Here is a 20351-nt window from a genome sequence, read left to right on the forward strand (position 1 = left end):
GCGGACACCTTCTTGGTCTCAGGTGGAGCTGTCATTGCCTTCTTACACTTGCCAGTGGAGCTCGATGGTGCGTCCTCGACGGTAGCGCAGCACTCCGAAGAGGTGCGCTTGCCGGAGTGGGCATCAGAGCTCTTGCCAGACTTGGTCTTCTTCTCCCCCCCCTCGGGAGCTTCAGCGGCAAGTGTCTTGCGTTATGCTGTGGCTGCTGCTTCCTGGTAGATCTTGTCGGCACAGATAAGAGCATCCTTCTTGTCGCCAGGGACAGAGATGACACTTATCGGGCCTGGCATTTTCAGTACGTTGTACGCATAGTGAGAGGCTGCCATGAACTTGACGAGTGTCGGACGGCCAAGGATTCCATTGTAAGGTAATGGAAAGTCAGCAACATCAAACGTGACCCTCTCAGTCCTGAAGTTCAGCTCGCTGACAAATGTTACCGGCAATGTGATCTTTCCCTTCGGCTTGCTCCTTCCCGGGTTGATTCCTTGAAATGTACCGGTCTCTTCGAGCTCGCTGTCAGGGATCTGGAGTTTCTGGAGCACCGCGGAGGAGATCAGGTTCAAGCCGGCCCCACCTTCAACTAGCATCTTAGTGACCTTGAGGTTGCGGATTGTTGGTGACACCAACATCGGCAAGCACCCGACCGCAGTTATGCGATCAGGGTGGTCCTCAATATCAAAGATGATAGGCATGCTGGACCATTTCAGAGGCTTGCGTGACTTGACGGGTGGTTCTGCTGCATTAACTTCCCGCACCCACTGCTTGAGCTGACGGTGCGAGGTACGCAGAGAAGCACCACCGTCAATGCATAGGACCTCTGTGGCTTTCTGAAACTCCTGCTCATCAGTCTCCTCATCATCCATGTCTTCATCGTTGTCGTCATCTTCATCCTTGTCGAGGCCGCGAGGAGGTCTGTCTCCTTGCCGCTGCTTGGCCTTGCCGCGGCGTCCTCCTCGGCCGGGACGTTTCTTGCCGGATCCCCCAGCACCTTCCTGGGCCTTCTTCTTGTCGCGCCGCTCGTATTTAGCTTTCTGTTGCTCAACAAGCTACTCGACTTTCTTGCAGCTCTGGAGATCATGGCCCTTGGTGCGGTGGATCTTGCAATACTGCTTGTTGGTGCCGTCCTGCTTGTCGGCGACTGCCACCTCCGCGGCAACCTCCTTGCCGGAGTCACCAGCTTTGGCTTTCTTGGCGCCACCACCGTTGCCGGACTGCTCAACAACTAGCACCTCTTTGCCTTTCCTCTTCCTGTTGTTCCGCCGCCGGTTTTTCCTTGCTGGGGCAGCATCTTCACTGTCAGATCCTCCCGCTCCTACATTCTCTCCAGGGAGTCTCCTCCCTTCCTCAGCATGTGCACACTTGTCGGCCAATGCATATAACTCACTGATGTCCCTGATCTTGCACATCGCCATTTCCTCCCGCATCCTGCGGTTTCGCACGTTCTGATGGAATGCGCTGATCACCGCGGCAGGGTGGACGTCTGGGATGTTGTGCTGCACACTGCTGAATCTCTGAATGTACTTGCGCAGGGGCTCTCCTTCCTTCTGGGCGAGCAGATGAAGATCACTCTCCTGGCCATGAGGCTTGTGTCCGCCTGTGAAGGCGCCGACAAACTGATGGCAAAGATCAGCCCAAGAGGATATGGAGTTGTCCGGCAAGTGCATGAGCCAGGATCTGACGTTGGGCTTGAGCACCAACGGGAAGTAGTTGGCAAGGATCTTGTCATCCCGTCCCCCGGCAGCCTGCACCGCAATGGTGTAGATGCTGAGGAACTCCGACGGATGCATCTGGCCGTTGTACTTCTCCGGTACGTCTGGCTTGAAGTTCTTCGTGCAGGGCCACTGGACTTGCCGCAGCTCACGAGTGAACACAGGGCAACCTACCGCGTACGGCAGATCGCCTGGTTCCCTTGGCGCATGCATGTCAACAGAGGGCCCAGCGCGCTTGTCGGATTGACGTCGCGCTTCTCTTTGGCGCTCGATGTGAGTTCGAGCGTCTTCTTGTTGTCGATCATGAAGAACTTGGCGCTGATCGCGACGAGCTCGTGGATCCGACGATGCGGTGGAGTCGCTGTCGAGGTGGATCCGGCGAGTCGGCGATCTTGGCCTTCGGGGTGGTGATTGCATGGTAGTTGCACCTCCACCCATTTCGTCGCCACCGGCTCGCGCCCGGCAACCCTGCCGCGGCAGCGACGTGCTCGGCCGCCATGGAGTGTTGCCGTTGGCGTAGCCGATGAGACTCTGAATGGTGGCCCTCCATTCGTCGATCCTGTCCGACGTCGGAGGGTAATTTAGGAGCAGTTGAGCCCGCGCCAAAGCTTCTGCTGGAGTGGTGGGTGGCAGTGGCGGACGGCGCGAGGAGCGGGACGTGCCCGGACTTCTAACTATGTTAGAAGGAGCAGTATCCCGTCCAGGCGACTGTGCCCCGCTCATGCCAGCACGCTGGCGTGCATGTTGGTCTTGAGCGCCCCGAGATCCACCAGCTTGGCCTTGGCCTATCATGCGTATGGCACTGCAAGTGCCATGACGCTGTTGGTCTTGCGCCTCCTGAGAGTGGCGCGGAACATGTACAGTCGCCGAGGTTTGTGCAGCCTTGTCCTTGGACCTGGCAGCATCATAAGCTTCCTCGTCGACGTCCATTCTTCCGCCGGCGTCCATTCTTCCGCCGGCGTCCATTCCACCACCCGTTTGCTCCAACGGCGGCGGAAGTGACGTGGACGGAGCGGCTGCCGCCGAAGTCTTCTTCTTCCGTGGCATGTTGATGAAGGGAATGAAGATCTAGCTCGTGTGAACGCCGGATCAGGTTCACACAATCTCGACGCCCCCTACCTGGCGCACCAAAGATGTCAGGGAAACTGATCCACGAACACCTATGGGGCCGGCGGACCGAGCCCCTTTCGGTTCGGCGGGGGGCGGAGATCACACGAAGAGCAGATCGAGGCGAAGCACACGAGCAGTTTACCCAGCTTCGGAGCTCTCCGGAGAGATAACACTCCTACTTCTGCTTGTCTGATTATCTTGTGTTCTTGCTCCAGAGAGAGAGTGTAGTGTTTTTCTGGGTTACCAACCAGTCGAACCTCCCGAACCCCCTCTACGTTGCGCATGGGCCTCCTTTTATACGCTAAAGGGGTCACCGACAGGTGGCAACGCAGAGAAGGGTACAAATGTAAAAAGTGAGGTGGTTGGTACAGTTACTTGTACAGTGCACCCTACCTAACCCTGACGTCAGGGGACAAGGGCATTAAATGCCTGTCTGAGTCACCCAAACAGTGCAGAAAAGGACCGTTAGGGGCGCCACCGTTCGCCACGATGGCGATCTTGTCAGCTTCGCATGCCACTGCGCACCGCTGGCTGCACAGCCTCCCGCCACGCGCGCCTGGAGAGGCCCCCAGAGCGACACGTTGGTGGATGCGCTGGAGCGTGGGCACAGAGTGGCTGCCTGCCGCGGCAAGCACCTTGCCGCTGCTGTTATCTTGTCGGGTCCGGAAGCTTGTCGCCACCGGGCCTCGAGGTACCTTGGTTGGTCTTCCCGGCAAGCTCCTCTTGCCGGGGCCTTGTTGCCTTGCCGGAGCGCGTGCCGCGTCGCGGCAAGTTCCTTGGAGTGCCTTGGTTGGCCTTCCCGGCAAGCTCCTCTTGCCGGGGCCTTGTCTCCTGGGCTTAAATACTTTGTTCTTGAATGGCTCCAAGGGAACCACGGAGGATCTTGGCGTTCGCCCGGCAAGCCTTGCCGCGGGGTGCTGCAACTGCCCGTGCACAAGTTCGGGGTACTAGGGTATCCCTATTCTAGTACACCGACAGTGCTCCACCCAGCACTACTAGGAAAAGGGCGATAGATGGAAATGACACTAATGGCGCACCAGACGTGTGGTGCGCCATTACTATATACTAATGGCGCACCATCTGTGGAAGACACTAATGGCGCACCAGGCACACGGTGCGCCACTAGTAACAAAATGTTTTTTTTTTCATTTTTTCAAACATACTAATGGCGCATCCGGGCAGAGTGCGCCATTAGTAGTTAGAACTACTAATGGCGCACCAGCCGTAGAGTGCGCCACTACTGTATTTTTTTTACTTTTTTGCAAAACTACTAATGGCGCACCGTTGCATAGTGCGCCATTACTAGTTTAAACTAGTAATGGGCACTTTTTTTACTTTTTGACATCATGAATATTTTTAAATTTCATGGGCACTTTTTGAATTCATGAATATTTTTTCAAATTTGATGATATTTTTTCATATTCCATATGAAAAAATATTGAATATTCATGAGGACACTCGATCTCGATCCCCCTCCCTCTCGATAGCTATCCCCCTCGCCAGATCCCCCTCACCGCCGAGCACCCCCCCCCCCCCCCCCGCACCCTCCCCCCGCTCCACCGCCACCGCCGACCCCCTGCACCCTCCCCCGCTCCACTGCGGCCGACGACCCACCGCACCCTCCCCCGCTCCACCGCCGCCGACGACCCCCCGCACCCTCCCCCGCTCTACCGCTGCCGTCGATGATATTTTCAAATAACAAATTTGATGATATTTTTTAAAAAATTATTACTGTTTCATATTCATATTCATTTTCTAAAAAATAATTATAAAAAATTGTAGACTACAATTGTTGTTAAACAACAATTATTACTGTTTTTATAAAAAAAATATTACTGTTTCATATTCATATTCATTTATTAAAAACTAATAATAATAAATATACTAATGGCGCACCGGCCTGGTGGTGCGCCATTGCTATCTAAAAAAAGATTTCTAATGGCGCACCGGCGGTGGGTGCGCCATTGCTATCTAAAAAAAGATTTCTAATGGCGCACCGACGGGTGGTGCGCCATTAGTAAGCTTCCCCCCTATAGCTAAGTCCTCCCTCTCCCTTGCCAGAGATCCCCTTTCGTCCCTCTCTCCCTCGCCAGACCCACGACGCCGCCGCCTCGACCCCCGCCGGACTCCACCCCCGCCGCCCACGCGCCCCTGCGCCCCAACCCCCGCTGCCCCGACCCTCAACGTCTTCGCCTTCCTCCTCGCTATCGGCGCCAAGCAGCGACGCAGCACCATACGCCCCCCGACCGTCCTCCTCCCCTTCCCCTCCTCCTCCTCCCCTTGCCCCCCGCCTGCGCCGGGGCTGACGTTCCCCTTCTCTGTCTCGCAGGGCAAGGTCTCCGGCACCTCTACGACACCGATGCCTCCACCGTCTAGGGCGTCTGCGCCTTCTTCCACCTCCGGCCACCGCGGCCTCACCGTCGATCCTCGCACGAGCTCGCCATTGTCTTCCTCTCGGTGAGCTGCACCGGTTCCCCTTCCCCCCCCTTTCTGTTTAATAAACATTGTCAGGTTTAGGTTCTGTTAACTGAAAAAGTTTAGATTCAGAAACATTGTTGGACTGATAGGAAGTTTGTTTAACAGAGCAATCTACACATGTAATTTCTACTGTTATGCCTCTGTTGATTGTGATCTCTGCACATGTTTAATGTCTATGCTGTTGTGCGGCTGTTATGTGTGTCTATGTCAGTGAGCTTGTGTTATGCACTTCTGCATTTTGATGTCCCCCCCTTACCTTAGTTTTTTCATCTCACTGGTCCTTTTCATTGTATTGGTCCTTTTCATTTTTGTCAAAGAGGCCCCGAGTTCTCTCTTCACTTGTGTGGTGATTGTCTTGGTCCTTTTCATTTTTGTCATGGCATTCTTGAGGTGCTGATGTGTCTGAGGGCATGAACCATGATCAAGTTGAGTTCAGATTTCATTAGATTAGATGGATTATCATGCCTTGTGTCCTGATAGTTGGATATTTGAGTAGTATTGTCAATAGTAATAACTTTTACATGTTTGCATTGCTTCCAAGAGTAACAGCAGGTGCTTATGACACCTTTAGGAGATCTACTCATCTCTAATCATGCTACTCAAGGATAGGAACCGTAGGCATCTATATATATTTTTTCAGTGTCCTTTATTAGTGGTTCTATGATGTAGTCCACATGAAACCAATTGCATGCATTGAGAAATAGAGTATTAAAACAGGACTTGACGTGGTTTTGCACTTAGCTATCTAAATTGAGAAAAAACATAGCTTTTGCGGTCTCTGAGGCAAAACTTGCTACTCCATATACAACTAATACTACTACTAGACAAGATACTACTCCATATACTACTAATACTACTACTGTATTTCATTTCAAAGTTCAAAATGCTGGTACTGAGATTTTTATTTCCAATGAGTGATGTTTTTCCTAGCAGTAGAAAAAACATAGCAACTTCTCTATTTTTATAAAGTTGTTCTTATATGGGTGAAACTTCACTTGTTTTTAGGCTAGTGCAGGGTGTTGCTTCTTCTGTATGGGACAACTATGTCACAAATAAATTGTTCCTTCTTCTGTATTTGACAAGTAATGACTTTTAAAGATGATGATCATCTTGCTAGTTTGCTGGGTTTTGCCTCCGACCATTGTGTCGTGATGAATTTGCAGGTACGCCGAGAGGCCCTTGAGTTTGCCGGAATGTCGATTAACTTCTGTTCCGGCAAATTCGGGTACTCCATATGTCCTATTTTTAGCAAAGGCCATGCCAAAATTTTCCGTGAATTTTAGCATGACTTTGCTAAAGGACATATGGGGCACTTGCGACTAATGCATGCATCGGCGTTGACAAAACCTAAATGATGAAAGCTTAGGCTTTTAGGGTGCCTCGACGTCGACAAACCCTAAATGATAAAACCTTGGCTTTTAGGGTGCCTTGGTGTCGATAAGAACCTAAATGATGAAAGCTTAGGCTTTTAGGGTGCCTCAGCGTCGACAAACCCTAAATGATAAAAGCTTAGCTTTAAGGATGCCTCGGTGTCGACAAACCCTAAATGATGTAGTTTTGAATTATGAACGTAGGATATGTTGTCATCATCATCGGACGACGAAAGTCTCCCGGCGGAGTGCGACTGGTGCCACGACAATCGAGGTCTGTGCGACATGCCTCACCTGGACGATGATCGGCGCTTCAGCATTAAGCTCGAGGAGACCTTCAAAGTTGAAACGGTACACAACGACGACAAGTGTTATTTTCATAATTAAGCATGACTTCAACTATTTCAACATGTAATTTTCATCTTTTACAAGTCGAGTATAGCTTATCCCATGCCATGCAAGACGCTATGTCTTGGAGAGGATGGATTTTGAAGACCATGAAATTTCTGAAACAAAGAAAATTCACCTAAGGACTCATCACGATGTGGACTTTGAAGTAATTCTATATAATTTTGAGAGCGTAACCCATTTTGGCTGCAAAAACTGGGAAGCATTTTGCAAGATGTATGGTTTTGATGAGGGTATGCTTATCACCATGGATCTTGGTAATCCTGACATCAACCAAGACAATATGGACATTTGGGTCCTTGTTGATACGCCTCCAGTTCTACCGCTATGTGAGTTTCTCAAACATAGTTATTAGCTAATTTATATTGTTTATTTCAAAATAGTTGACAGCTTATTTCCATTGACAGCTTATTTTTATTGTTCAAAGAATGTGCGGGAGATGGTAGACAAAACCCACTACACTGATGACTCCGAATTAACAACTTACAAGGAGAAAAATCATCTGGTCAGATTTTGTACTAATATTGAGAATTACACTATCCACAATCAAACTCCTCAACATTATGGTAAATACATGCCACTAGTGCATGTGTTCAACTACGGTAACTACCATGGAGATACCCTGGTAAGATTTTTACTATTATGACATCCGTGCATCTTTTGCATACTTCTAAAACTAGTACATCATTGCTAACTATGAAGTTATTACTATGTTTTTCAATAGATAATCCCAGAGAATTGTGTGCCTCATATGATGTATCAGAAAGGTAGTGTTAATGTTTTGAACATACAGCCAGGTCGTCCTACGAATCTCAACTGTCCATACAAGATTTCTAAAAGAAGTGGAGACATGAAAATCAAAGGATGAAAAAAATGTATGGACAGTCGTAAGGAGCTTCTTGGAAGCAAAAGGAAGCGAAGCGTAAGAATTGGAGACAGGATGTTCTCCATTCTCCATAATGGAGAGTCAGGGTCTATATTGTTTTATGCTATTTTAGCTTAAATAGGGTATTTAGGTCCTGCCTAATACTGATGATCATGTGCTAAGAACAATAAAGTAGGGTTGGTTCGATGACTATCAAGATGATGATCGTATGACTTGTTATGAATAACGAGTAGAAGTTGTATGATGATGATTAGTAGGACTTCTTAGGATTAGTATTACTTCCGACAAACTCGATACTCGCGGTCTCGAGACTTGTAATGTTTTATCTTTGTTCGGTCTTTTGAATTCAGAGACTAATACGATGAATTGTATTCGGAGACTAATCTTATATTGTATTCGATGAATCTACTGTTGCTGTGTGCTACTGTCTATATTCAGTCAAATAATATATTTTGTAACCTGTGCAAAAATCAGAAAAGTAAAAAAAAATAAAACCTAATATTCATACTAATGGCGCATCACTACAGAGTGCGCCATTAGTATGCCAAGTATACTAATGGCGCATCCATCCGCAGTGCGCCATTAGTGTGCCAAAGCACATGGTTAAATATGGCCCTGGGAGGCATACTAATGGCACATGGTGTTATATACGAATGGCGCACTGGGTGGTGTGCCATTAGTAATAAATACTAGTGGCATGATACTAATGGCGCACCAGTGATGCGCCATTAGTAGGCAAAACTGGTGCGCCATTAGTAGGCCTTTTCCTAGTAGTGCAGGCCCATTAGTGGACCACTTGCCAAGTAGGTCCACGTCCTACCTCAGGAACTTGCTTCACCTGCGGAGAACCAGGACACTATGCACGCGACTGCCCTCAGTCCAGTTATGCTCCACCCCAGTTTGAGAGGTCTACTGGCCGTGAAAAGCCATCAGGCAAGATGATCACTACCAAACCAGCCTCCATGGAACGAGAATGTGTGCACCATGTCTCAGCTTCAGAAGTTCAAGATGATCCCGACGTCGTACTGGGTACACTTCTTGTCAATTGTCACCCAGCTTCAGTTATGTTCGATACTGGAGCATCCCACTCCTTCATATCCGAAGGTTACGCTCGGTTGCACAACATGTCATTTTGTGATATGCCAACTCCACTAATAATCCAGACTCCTGGTTCCGAATGGCAAACCTCCAAGGTAAGCCATGGTAATGAAATCCTTGTTGACAGACTGGTATTCCTTGCTTCTTTGATATCTCTCAAGTCTTCAGATATTAACATCATCTGTGGTATGGACTGGATGACAGCTCATCATGCCAAGATCGATTGTTACACTAGATCTGTTCAACTTACACATCCATCTGGCAAAGTATTCACTGTCTCCACTAGAGTTGCAAGGCGTCAACTCTATTCTCTTAATGCCAGTCCTCTTCCAGATCTTGAAGATATTCCGGTAGTCCGTGACTTCCCGGATGTCTTTCCAGAAGAACTGCCAGGTGTCCCACCTGACAGAGATGTAGAGTTTGTCATAGAACTTATCCCAGGAACTGTTCCAATCTCTAGGAGACCATACAAGATGGCACCTTTGGAGTTAGCCGAGCTTAAGATACAACTTGATGAGTCCTTGCAAAAGGGTTTCGTCCGTCCCAGTTCTTCTCCTTGGGCTTGTCCTGTCCTCTTCGTCAAGAAGAAGGATGGTACGGATCGGATGGTTGTAGATTATCGTCCCGTTAATTTGGTCATGATAAAGAACAAGTATCCGCTCCCCAGGATCAACGACCTGTATGATCAGCTCGCTGGATCCTCAGTCTTTTCCAAGATGGATTTGAGGTTAGGCTACCACCAAATCAAGATCAGAAACAGGGACATCCCCAAAATGGCCTTTGTCACTCGTTATGGTCAATACGAGTACACCGTGATGTTCTTCGGCCTAACCAATGCTCTAGCTACTTTCTCCCGCTTGATGAACTCGATCTTTATGGAGTACTTAGATAAGTTCATTGTGGTTTATCTTGATGATATTCTTATTTACTCGAAGAATGAGGAAGAGCATGCCGAACATCTTAGGCTTGTGTTAGAAAAACTTAGAGAGCATCGCGTTTATGCCAAGTTCTCCAACTGTGAATTTTGGTTGCCAGAAGTGACATATTTGGGCCACGTGATCTCTGGTAAGGGCATTGCTGTCAATCCCGAGAGAGTCAAAGCCGTTCTCGATTGGACTCCGTCTGAAACGGTCAAACAAGTTAGGAGTTTCCTTGGTCTAGCCAGTTATTGTCGCCGCTACGTTGAAAACTTCTCTAAAGTGGCCAAACCCCTCACGGAGCTTCTCAAGAAAGATAAAAGGTTGGAGTGGACCCCACAGTGTGAGCATAGTTTTCAGGAACTAAAAAGACGCCTGACTTCTGCGCCCATACTCGTGCCACCGGATTTCACTAAAGACTTTGTTATTTATTGCGACGCTTCGCGTCAAGGACTAGGTTGCATTCTTATGCAGGATTGTCGTGTGATTGCCTATGCATCTCGACAGTTGCATCCACATGAGGAAAATTATCCTACACATGATCTCGAGCTTGCAGCCGTAGTCTATGCACTTAAGACTTGGCGACATTACCTTCTTGGTAACCGTTGCGAAATCTACACTGGCCATCAGAGTCTCAAGTATATCTTCACCCAACCGGACATGAATCTCAGACAGAGACGTTGGTTGGATTTGATATCGGATTACGACTTAGGAATCACCTACACCCCAGGCAAAGCCAATGTCATGGCTAATGCTTTAAGTCGTAAATCCTATTGCAACAACCTCATGTTGCAACAATGTCAACCACCCCTCCATGAGGAATTCTGTAAGCTTAACCTTCACATAGCTCCTCATGGTTCCCTTTCTACCTTGGTGGCGAAACCTACCCTTACGGATCAGATCATAGAGGCTCAGAAGCATGATACAGGAATCTCGCGGATCAAGAAGAATATTTCCAAGGGAGTTCCTAGCTGTTTCTCTATGGATGAACGAGGTGTTGTTTACTTTGGAAACCGTTTGGTGGTTCCCAAATGTCAATAGATGCAGTAACTGATCCTTAAGGAGGCCCATGAATCCCCTCTCACGATTCATCCCGGTAGTACAAAGATGTATCAGGACCTACGCCAGAGGTTCTGGTGGACTAGGATGAAGAGAGAAATCGCTCAGTATATTGCCAACTGTGATGTTTGTCGTCACGTTAAGGCAGAGCATCAATAACCTGTTTGCACCCTTCAACCTTTAGCTATTCCCGAGTGGAAATGGGACAAAGTTTGTATGGACTTCATCACCGGCTTTCCCAGGACCAAGAAATGAAATAATGCTATCTTCGTAGTCATTGATCGTCTCTCCAAAGTGGCTCACTTCCTACCTGTTCGAGAGAGTATCACTGCTAGTCAGCTCGCTGACTTATATATCTCCCGAATAGTGTCACTCCATGGTGTTCCACTAGAGATCAATTCAGACCGTGGCAGTCTTTTCACCTCTCATTTCTGGGAAAGTTTCCAGAATGCTATGGGCACCCATCTTTCTTTCAGTATCGCTTTCCACCCTCAGTCAAGTGGTCAGGTGGAAAGGGTCAACCAAATTCTCGAAGAGATGCTTAGAGCTTGTGTTATCTCATTCGGTATGGATTGGGAGAAGTGTCTTCCCTTTGACAAGTTTGCTTATAACAATAGCTACCAATCCAGTCTTAAGAAAGCACCCTTCAAGATTCTGTATGGACGAAGATGTCGAACACCTTTGAACTGGTCAGAAACCGGTGAAAGACAATTGTTTGGACCGGATATGATCCAGGAGGTAGAAGAGCAAGTTCGCATCATTCGTGAGAATTTGAAAACAGCCCAATCTCGTCAAAAGAGCCAGTTTGACCATCGTCATAAGGAAGTGGCTTATGAAGTTCACGACAAGGCTTACCTTCGGGTTACTCCTTTGAAGGGTACCCATCATTTCGGTATCAAGGGCAAGTTGGCTCCTTGTTACATCGGTCCTTTTCGCATTCTCGCTAAACAAGGAGAGGTTGCCTACTAGTTGGAACTACCCCCACATCTTTCTCGAGTTCATGATGTCTTCCACGTCTCTCAACTCAGGCGTTGCTTCTCGAATCCCATCCGCGGAGTGGACCACGAAATGCTTGATCTCCAAGATAACCTCACTTATCGAGAGTACCCCGTTCACATTCTGGATCAAGCAGAGCGTGTCACCCGACGTCATAACATCAAGTTTCTCAAGGTTCAGTGGTCTCATCATTTCGAGAGAGAAGCTACTTGGGAGCGGGAAGATCGTCTTCGACTTGAGTACCCCGCTTTCTTTCCACCAACTCCTGAATCTCGGGACGAGATTTTTCCGAGTGGGGGCGAGTTGTCACATCCCTAGTTCTGGTATGATCCTAGGCTTGCTTTGTGCATCTTGTTTAAATTTCAAATAAATTTGAAATGGGGAAAGTTGCAAACCCTGGCACCAAAGTTTTTTCCAATAGATTCAACTTTAAAATGGATTTTCAATGAACCCAAAATGCTATTCGAAAATGTTCATGCTCTTTGGATAATGTTGGGAACAACAACCAGAGGTGATGCACATTTTTGCTACACATTTTGGATTTTTGAATCAATGCATAAATATTTCATTTGGAGCTATTTAAATTATATAAATATTTTAATGGCTCCAAAAATGTTGGGAATTGGTGAGGGCCTCTGGAATATTATATCTGGATGCCACAAATATTTTCAGCATTTATGGAAATGTTTTAACATTTCTTTTAGATACAAAACAAATGTCAGAAATAGAAAAAGAAAACAAGAAAAAGGAATTTACCTGACTTACCTGGTGGCCCAACAGGACCGGCCCAGCTAGGCCCAACCCACCACCACAGCCTCGATGTCGTCTTCCTTCCTGGACAGAAGGACGGGCGCGTGCTCGCCGCGCGCTGGCCACGCGCCTCGCCAGCTCCTGCTTGCCGCTCCCCGTCGACGCCCTGGCCTTCTATGGAGACGCCACGCTAGCTCTGGCCCCTCCCTCACTCTCCCCTTCGTCTCCCTCACCCTCTCCCGCGATGGCCGAGCGCCATCCTCGCTGTCGTTCGCCGTAGTCATCACCAGAGCCACCCCCTCGCCCCCTGTCATGCCCAGCAGCTCCGCCACCTCGCGCTACGCCTCTCCACAGAAGGAAGCCAGTCGGAGCGCCCCGTAACGCCACCATCACCGTCATCCCCTTCTTCGGCCGCCAGAGATTCGCCTCGCCGCCCCGCTCACTCTGACACCTCCCCGGCCCCACCGTCTGCACCGGAAGACTCACCGTGAGCCACTGAATCGCTCCCCTCCGCCTTTTTCTTCACGCACGCCCTGTAGCCGCTGCCCCGCGAGCACCCGAAGCCGCCGTCCGCCATGGCCGGTGAGCTCCGTGCCCCTGAGCCCCTCCGCTCCTGCTAGTTGCTCCGGCGGGCTCTTGTTGTCCTCTAGGTTCTGCCTAGCACCCCCCGTTCGCTCGTCTCGAGCTGCAGCACCCCGCCCGCGCATAGCCGAGCTCCAGCCGCCGCCGCGAGCCCTGCTCCGGCGAGCTCCACCGTCCCCGCGACCTCCCCTATGCCCAGGTGGATGCGGTCGAGCACGGGCTGCTGATTGGTAGTCCCCGCGCGCTCTTCCGCCGCCTGTAGCGCATTCCGGCGAAGCACCGCCATGCAGTTTGGTCGTCGCCGGCCGAACTCTGGCGAGGCTGACATGGCGGCTTAATTAGCGCTAATTCCACAGCCTAATCCCCCCCTGAGACTGACAGTGGGCCCCAGAGCCAAGTCAAACCCTGGTCAGTGCGGGTTTGACCCGGGGTTAACCCCAGTGTCACTGACGTGTGGCCCCCACACGTTAGGTTTGACCTGGTCAGGCCTGCTGACGCCTCTGTGACGTCACGCTGATGCAGTAATTGATTTCTAGATTTTAAATAATGCAGAGAATTTCAGAAAATAGTTAAAACTTAGCTCAGAATGAAATAATTTATATATGAAAAATCATTAGAAAAATGCAAGGAATCCATTTATGCCAGTTTCATGCATGAAAAACCAACTTATACTTGCTGTATAAGTGAAAACGTAATAACGGCATGTTATATACTTAATTTGGGGTTTGCATATGAACCCTTAGTTCATATGGACTTCAACCAAATTGATGCTAGATGCATTAGGGCAAATCATAGCATCTTTGAAATGTCATCTTCATGCATCATATTGTTGCATATGGTTGTTTAATTATTGCCGGCACCGCCCCCTCTTGATAGGTTCTACTCCGGAAGGTGTCCCGAGTACCTATCTGAGGAGCAGTGCTTCTTCGTGGATCTATCAGGCAAGCAATCCCCCCTTGAGCATTTCGATAAATCCCACTCTCTCGCTCCTGCTCCTTATACTGCATTAGGACAACAACGATTCAACTGATACTTTCTGCTGCGGTAGTTGAACCCATTCCTCTTCATGACCTGTCATTGCCACAGTAAATAGTTGAAAACCCACTAGCATGAGTAGGAGTTGCTTGAGCCTTGATGTGCCCACTCATCCATGCTTGATTTCTTTATGCCAGCTATGCTTAGAGTTGTGTCAGGTCTGATTCATCGGAATGAATCGGAGCGGTGAACATGTCCTACCGATAAAGGCTAAGTGTGTGAACACGTTTTGGTAAAGGTAGCGACGAGAGGCCATGTAGGAGTACATGGTGGGTTGTCTCATTGGAACTGTCCCTAAGCACTGAGTTCTGTGCATGTTATCCAAGTCCATTTACTACCACGCATTGTGTTCTGGTTATCCGGCCCCTCTCGTCTTATTAATCCACTTGATCTCTGTCCAGGAGTTGCATCTAGTTTCTGGCGTTTGTAGGTAGTGCTACTTGTCTACCATGTGGTGTCTGACGGGACGGGCTTGGGACAGAATAGGCACCATGGCACGGTGAACCAAGTGGCACCCGGATGGTGGGCTTGGCAACCCTGCACACATCGTTTGGGGCCGTGAGCGACACCCCGGCGGGATCTCCTTGTGGATGGAACCAGAATAGGCGATAAATCTGGACGAGAGGCTTGTGTGGTTAGTCAAGTCGTGGCCGACACCCTCGCCCGACTTCTGCTTGAAGGTTGCCGAGGTACATGACGTGTATAGGGCTATAAGTGGCGAGAGCGTGTGTGAAGGAGTACACCCCTGCAGGGTCAATGTTATCTATTCGAATAGCCGTTTTCCTCAGATATGGAAACTTGGAGAACTTATGTAGTACATAGACAACTTGAAGTGGATAGCCTAAAATCTGCAAGATAAGCGTGAGTGCTATGGATGGCCTTATCATAGGGAGACGGGAACGGATCCATAGTGGAGTATTGATATGGTGAATATGTGAACTTGTGTGCGTCTTCTCGCCTCAAAGAAGTTTCTGATACTCATAGTATAGGTTAGCCACTGAGTCAAAGCTGACTTGCTGCTGTTAAAACTCCACCACCCCCTTTGTTGATAATGTTGCATATGTAGATAGCTCTGATGTAAGTCTTGCTGAGTACCTTTGTACTCACGTTTGCTTATTTATGTTTTGTAGTTGGTTACACTAGTGACTTCGACGAGTAGCTTGTATCCCAGCTATGATCTTGTACCTTTGGGAGGGTCGTGTTTAGTCAGGCTTCTTAGTCTTTTCCTTTTGTAGTTGTCTGTACTCAGACATGTAATGCCTCCATTGCTTGTATGCTCTGAATGATGGGCCATGAGACCCATGTTTGTATTGAATGCTATGTGGCTCTTCTGGGCTTTTATCTATACGAGTTTGAGTTATGTTGTGATGCCATGTTGTATAGCACATACTTGCATATTATGCGTACATGTAACGTGTATTGCTATGTGTGGGATCCGACAACCTAGTTGTTTACCTCTAGTAGCCTCTCTTATGGGGAAATGTAGTCTTGTGCTTCCATGAGCCATAGTAGTCCACTACAGCCCGGTTCACCGGAGTCCTGCTAGCCCAGCACTACTGCTCCGGAACACTTGACTGGCCGGCATGTGATTCCCTTCGTTCCTGTGTCTGTCCCTTCGGGGAAATGTCACGCGGTGACATCCGTAGTCCTGCCTAGCCTGCTACAGCCCGGGTTCCCGCAGTCCTGTTAGCCCAGTGCTACAGCCAGATTCATACTCTGTTGACCGACATGCTCGTGGTTGATTCATGGATGCATGTCCCTGCAAGTTAGTGCCACTTTGGGTTCACGACTAGTCATGTCGGCCCGGGTTCTCTATCATATGGATGCTAGCGGCACTATCATATACGTGAGCCAAAAGGCGCAAACGGTCCCGGGCCAGGTAAGGTGGCACCCGTGGGAATACCGTGTGTGAGGCCGCAAAGTGATATGAAGTGTTACATGCTAGATTGGTGTGACTTAGGATCGGGGTCCCGACAAAGAGTAGATCTACCACGAGATAAGAGAGGCTAAACCCTAGAAGCTAGCCTATGGTATGATTGTATGTTGTGGTTGTTGTCCTACGGACTAAAACCCTTCGGTTTATATAGACACCTGAGAGGGTTAGGGTTACACAAGGTCGGTTACTAAGGAGGAGATATCCATATTCGTATTGCCTAGCTTGCCTTCCACGCCAAGTAGAGTCCCATCCGTACACGAGACAAAATCTTCAATCTTGTATCTTCATAGTCTAACAGTCCGGCCAATGGACATAGTCTGGCAGTCCGAAGACCCCCTAATCCAGGACTCCCTGAGTAGCCCCCGAACCAGGCTTCAATGACGATGAGTCTGGCCCCCAGTATTGTCTTCGGCATTGCAAGGCGGGTTCCCCTCCAAATTCTGTGTACCTGTCGAAATAGTGTCCGGTCTCTTGTGAATGTTGCACTCCTTGGTTTCCATGCCCAATAATGGCCACTTTCCATGTGTCGAGCGAATGTGAAGAGCCAGGGTGTTTTCACATTTACCCTCATAGCTGTGTGAATGAGCCGCCTATTAAAAAGATGAGGATTCAGATCCAAATCACACCATCCTCCCTTGGTGAGCCTTCATCGGAGCGCACCTAACAGAGATCCATTCCATCATGGCCGGTCGACGCACCTCCTCCTCTCGCTCCCCTAGCTCCAAGCCTGGAGATTGGGAGAGATGTTCCGTCCCGCACAGCAAGTTAGTGATGCATCAGACCAAGGATTTCTTCCCCCAGCGTACATGGTCCAGATTCGAGCCAGGCTCGCCACCTATAATGGCGGAGAGGAAGCGGAGAGTCTTCCCATTCCCTCCAAGGGAGAGCGGGTATGCCTTGTCTGAGGGAGTCCTAGATTAGGGGGTCTCCGGATAGCCGGACTATTAGACTAAGAAGATACAAGATTGAAGACTTTGTCTCGTGTCCGGATGGGACTCTACTTGGCGTGGAAGGCAAGCTAGGCAATATGTATATGGATATCCCCTCCTTTGTAAACCGACCTTGTGTAAACCTAACCCTCTCCGGTGTATATATAAACCGAAGGGTTTTAGTCCGTAGGACAACAATCACAACATACAATCATACCATAGGCTAGCTTCTAGGGTTTAGCCTCTCTGATATCATCAATATTAATCAAGCAGGACATAGGGTTTTACCTCCATCAAGAGGGCCCAAACCTGGGTAAAACATCGTTTCCCCTGCCTCCTGTTACCATCCGGCCTGGACGCACAGTTCGGGACCCCCTACCCGAGATCCGCCGGTTTTGACACCGACATTGGTGCTTTCATTGAGAGTTCCTCTGTGTCATCGCCGTTAAGCTTGATGGCTCCTACTATCATCAATAGCGATGCGGTCCAAGGTGAGACTTTTCTCCCCGGACAGATCTTCGTATTCGGTGGCTTTGCACTGCGGGCTAATTCGCTTGGCCATCTGGAGCAGATTGAAAGCTACGCCCCTGGCCATCAGGTCAGATTTGGAAGTTTGAACTACACGGCCGACATCCACGGAGACTTGATCTTCAACGGATTCGAGCCACAGCCGGGCGCGCCGCACTGTCGCGATGGGTATGACCTAGCTCTGCCGCTGAATAGTACCCCAGAGGCTGCGCCCGCATCAGCTCCGACCCTTAGCTCGGAGCCAACTGCGCCAGTCGAGGATGGGTGGTTAGACACCGCCTCAGGGGCTATAGTCTCAACGGCGATCGAGCCGAATACCAACCTAACCCTCTGCGCAGCCCGTGACTCCAAGGTGTAGAACTCTTTTCCGGACTCCGAACCATCTGTGCCCCTGCCAATCGAATCTGATTGGGCACCGATCATGGAATTCACCGCCGCGGATATCTTTCAGCACTCGCCCTTCGGCAACCTTTTGAATTCACTAAGGTCTCTCTCTTTGTAAGGAGAGCCCTGGCTGGATTATGGCCAATAGGATTGGGATGCGGACGACAAAGAAATTTGACGCCCACCCACCACCCACTTCGTAGCCACTGTCGATGATTTAACCGACATGCTCGACTTCGACTCCGAAGACATCGACAGTATGGACGACGATGTAGGAGACGAACATGAACCAGCACCTATAGGGCACTGGAAAGCCACCTCGTCATATTACATATACATGGTGGATACACCCAAAGAAGGCAATGGCGACGGGATAGCGGAGGATGACCCCTCCAAGAAGCAATCCAAAGGCCAACGTCAGCGGCGCCGCTCTAAGTCCCGCAAAAGCAAAAGTGGTGGTACCGGCACAGGAGATAATAACACTCCGGATAGTGCCGAAGACAACAACAAACCCCTCCAGCAAGATTTAGAGCAGGAGGATGGAGGAGCCAGCTCTCCTGAGAGAGCGACAGATGGAGAGGAGGAGCATGACAATCACATGCCCCCCTCCGAAGATGAGGCAAGCCTCGGTGGAGATGAATTCGCCGTACCAGAGGATCCCGTCAAACAAGAGCGCTTCAAGCGCCGGCTCATGGCCACGGCAAATAGCCTGAAGAAAAAGCAGCAGCAGCTTCAAGCTGATCAAGATCTGCTAGCTGACAGATGGACTGAAGTCCTCGCGGCCGAGGAATATAAACTCGAGCGCCCCTCCAAGAGTTACCCAAGACGCGGGTTACTACCCCGACTGGAGGAAGAAGCGTATGATACGGCTGATCGGCCACCTCGTGGCCACGATAGAGAGGCATTCCAGCCAAAAGCTCAGCCTCCACCCCAACGCCATTCAAATAAAAAGGCATGTGGAGATACGCCAGACCTGCGAGACATATTGGAGGACAAGGAAAAGCATACAAGATCGATCTATGGATCATGAGGGGGCACCACTCTGTGAGATGACAAACGTCACGCCGGATACAGTAAAAGCAAATCCGGTCGGGCCGAACGCAGTGGGCAAGACCCATTCGAGCTGCGTCACGATATAGCCCAATACAGAGGCGCCGCACACCCCTTATGCTTCACAGACGAACTATTGGAACATCAATTCCTAGAAGGTTTCAAACCTGTAAATATTGAATCATACGACGGCACAATAGATCTCGCAGTATGGATTGAGGACTTCCTCCTCCATATCCACATGGCCCGCGGCGATGACTTACACGCCATCAAATACCTCCCACTAAAGCTCAAAGGACCAGCGAGGCATTGCCTTAACAGCTTGCCAGCGGACTCCATTAGCTGTTGGGAAGATCTGGAAGCCGCATTCCTCGACAACTTTCAAGGCACTTATGTGCGACCACCAGACGCCGACGATTTGAGCCACATAATTCAGCAGCCAGAAGAGTCGGCCAGGCAATTCTGGACTTGGTTCCTTACAAAGAAAAATCAAATCATCGACTGTCTGAATGCGGAGGCCTTAGCGGCTTTCAAGCACAACATCCGAGATGAGTGGCTAGCCCGGCACCTTGGTCAGGAAAAGCCAAAATCTATGGCAGCTCTCACGACGCTCATGACCCGCTTTTGTGCGGGAGAAGACAGCTGGCTGGCTCGCAGTAATAACATATCAAAGAACAATGGTACCTCAGATACCAAGGATGGCAATAGCAGGTCACGTCGCAACAAGCATAAGCGCCGCATTAACAGCGAAAATACTGAGGATACGGCAGTCAATGCCGGATTCAAAGGCTCTAAACCAAGTCAGCGGAAAAAGGCATTCAAACAAAGTACGCCGGGTCCGTCCAGCTTGGACCGTATACTCGATCGCTCGTGTCAAATACACGGCACCCCAGACAAGCCAGCCAATCACACCAACAGGGATTGTTGGGTGTTCAAGCAGGCCGGCAAGTTAATTGCCTAAAACAAGGACAAGGGGCAGCATAGCGATGACGAGGAGGAGCCCCGGCAGCCGCACACTGGAGGACAGAAGAGGTTTCCCCTGCAAGTGCGGACGGTGAACATGATATACGCAACCCATATCCCCAAGAGGGCACGGAAGCGTGCACTCAGGGACGTATATGTGTTG

This window comes from Triticum aestivum, chromosome 2A, assembly GCF_018294505.1.
Source record: "Triticum aestivum cultivar Chinese Spring chromosome 2A, IWGSC CS RefSeq v2.1, whole genome shotgun sequence".
Classification (NCBI taxonomy): Eukaryota; Viridiplantae; Streptophyta; class Magnoliopsida; order Poales; family Poaceae; genus Triticum; species Triticum aestivum.